Source organism: Octodon degus, unplaced genomic scaffold (assembly GCF_000260255.1).
Source record: "Octodon degus isolate 3935 unplaced genomic scaffold, OctDeg1.0 scaffold00097, whole genome shotgun sequence".
In the NCBI taxonomy this organism is placed as follows: domain Eukaryota; kingdom Metazoa; phylum Chordata; class Mammalia; order Rodentia; family Octodontidae; genus Octodon; species Octodon degus.
In genome coordinates this window covers 11,001,745-11,004,124 of record NW_004524673.1, presented here as the reverse complement: position 1 = coordinate 11,004,124, position 2,380 = coordinate 11,001,745, and the positions used below count along the sequence as shown (strand labels likewise).

The 2,380-nt window shown below is 40.7% G+C and overlaps 1 pseudogene; it reads right to left on the bottom strand.

The window, feature by feature from the left end:
- Nucleotides 1–1,080: 1,080 nt before the first annotated feature.
- LOC101562232 overlaps nt 1,081–2,380 on the bottom strand; it is a 153,105-nt pseudogene continuing 151,805 nt past the window's right edge.

Here is a 2,380-nt window from a genome sequence, read left to right as displayed (position 1 = left end):
GCATCTTCCTCAAACTCACAAGACAAATTAAGTCTGGGGCCAGAAGATAGCTCATCCATCTAAAGTGCCTGCTAAGGCAAGCTTAAGGAATCATGCAGGGACTGCAATGTGGTTCAATCTCCGGCACCACATGCCATGCCAGCCCTGCCCCCAGGGTGGGCTAAGCCAGCCCCAAAAAAAAAAAAAAAAAAAACCTCATCAACCAAAGCATCACTGTCTGTACAATCAGGATGTGATACACTCATAAAAATGAATAAAGTCCTGCCACATGCTACAACATGGCTAAACATGAAAACATTTAACTAAGTGAAAGAAACTAAGCACAAGAGGCCATTATTGTAGGATTTCACTTATATACCCAGAATAAGTAAATTCAAAGAAAGAGACAAGATTGTTGGAGGACAGAATGGAAAGTTACTGCATAATGGGTGTAGAGTGGGAATAATGTAAATGTTTTGGAACTGGATAGAGGCAGTGACTTTACAACACTGTTAGTGCAACAAATGCCACTGAACTGCTCAAATGGTTACTTTTATGTTAGATGAATTTCACATCAATAAAAACAAATACACCAAAAGGAAAATGCAAATATAACAATTAGAGACAAAATAAAAATCAAAAGATGAAACAAAATTAAAAACTTTTTAAGAGTTGGAACTGGCTATTCTTAAGATCTTATGACACTCACATGAAATAGTCTGAACCTAGTGAACCAGTCTTCTCTATAGTTTCTCCTGCCAGCTAGAAAGGTCATACAATGTTCAGTTCTAAACATCTAACACAGAGACTAGAATTCTGGAATTATCCGGTATTTTCCCCTCCTGGCAATTTCACCTAAAGTTGGGGTCTGTGGGTTCAAGGACTATATTTACAAACCAAAATTTAGGGTACATAAAATTCCAGGTATATTCCCAGCAATAATCATTCGTACTAAAAAATTCAGGATATCTGGCTGTTGAAACTATATCCCTCTCAATGAATCTATGCAAGAAAGTAAAAGAATTCAGCCCAGGAGATTTTAGGTACAGAAATACTAACAGCAGCATTGAATCTCCTTACATATTTAAATCAGCTGAGCAGCTAGAGGAGCTTGTGATCACAGGGATTAGATATTTCCTTCTCCCAGGAGCAATGGACCATTTTATGCCTGTAGGATTTATCTTGGCTCCCATTTTTACTTCTATGACTTCGCCCTTCGGAATGCCTGCTGCACCGGCTGGACTGTGTGTCTGAGCTTCGCCCTCTGTCTCGTTCACTGTGCTTGTCTTCTCTCACTCCCTTCCTGCTTGAGGACTTGTGCTCATGCTTGAGTTTCGCCTTCTTTGGCTCCTTCTTTGGCTCCTTCTCTGGGTCCTCTGCACCACCAGGGCAGGAAGTCCTAACCTCAAGGGAGCCTGTGTAGTGCTTCCTCCCTTCTCTGGCCTCGGGCTTCTGACCCCTCTCCAGGGTGTTGCTGTTGTGCTTCTTAGGGCCAGGCTCACCCTTTTCCTTTATCATCTGCTTCTGGAAAGTGAAGAGGAAGATAGCTTCCCTGCCTGTACCTCCTGGGTAGTCTTCTCTTTGTCTTTTTTTTTTTTTCCTTTTCTTCTTTTTTGTCTTTTTTGAGACTTTGAGGGTCTGTCATCCTCAGACAAACTCGGCAGGGGGAGGGGGGTGGTAGTCCCACAGCCCTTCGCCTGGAGCTCTCTGGTCACATCATTCACTTCATCTGAGTCCTTAGGAGCCCAATAGATTGAGACATGATGCAGGTGGATAGTTTTCCCTTTGATCTTAACTCCATTAAAATTCTCAACAGCCAGAATTTTGCTCCTCTGGTCTTCATAGAAGAGGAAACAGAATCCTTTGGATTTTCCATTCTTCTTATCTAGCACAAGATTAATGTTAACAATCTCCTCATACTGTGAAAAGACACAGATGATATTCCTTTCAGTCAGTTCATAAGAAAGTCCTCCAAGAAATGTCCAGGAGCTGTCCTTGTACTCGGAGTGCCAGAAAACCTTCTCTACCACTCCAAGCTGGACCTCTCATTCATTCAGCTCCTTATTCAGCTTCACCTTAAAGGGTTCATCTTTGAGAGGGTTCACGTCTCATTCTATTTTCTTAATGTGAGAATTCACCATAATAAACTTACCTCTTATGACTGCTTTCAATGCATCTCAAGGTTTTCTTGTACCTGCATTTTCATTTAATTGTGGATACTGTCTAATTTTTCTTTAATTTTAGCTGTGACCCATTGGTTGTTCAAGAGAGTATTATTTAATTTGCATGTGCTTTTTGATGTTTTGCTGTTTCTATTGCCATTAATTTCCTATTTAACTTCGCCATGGTCTAATACCATAGATGTGATAACTTCAATTTCTTTGCATTTCTTAAGCAAGTT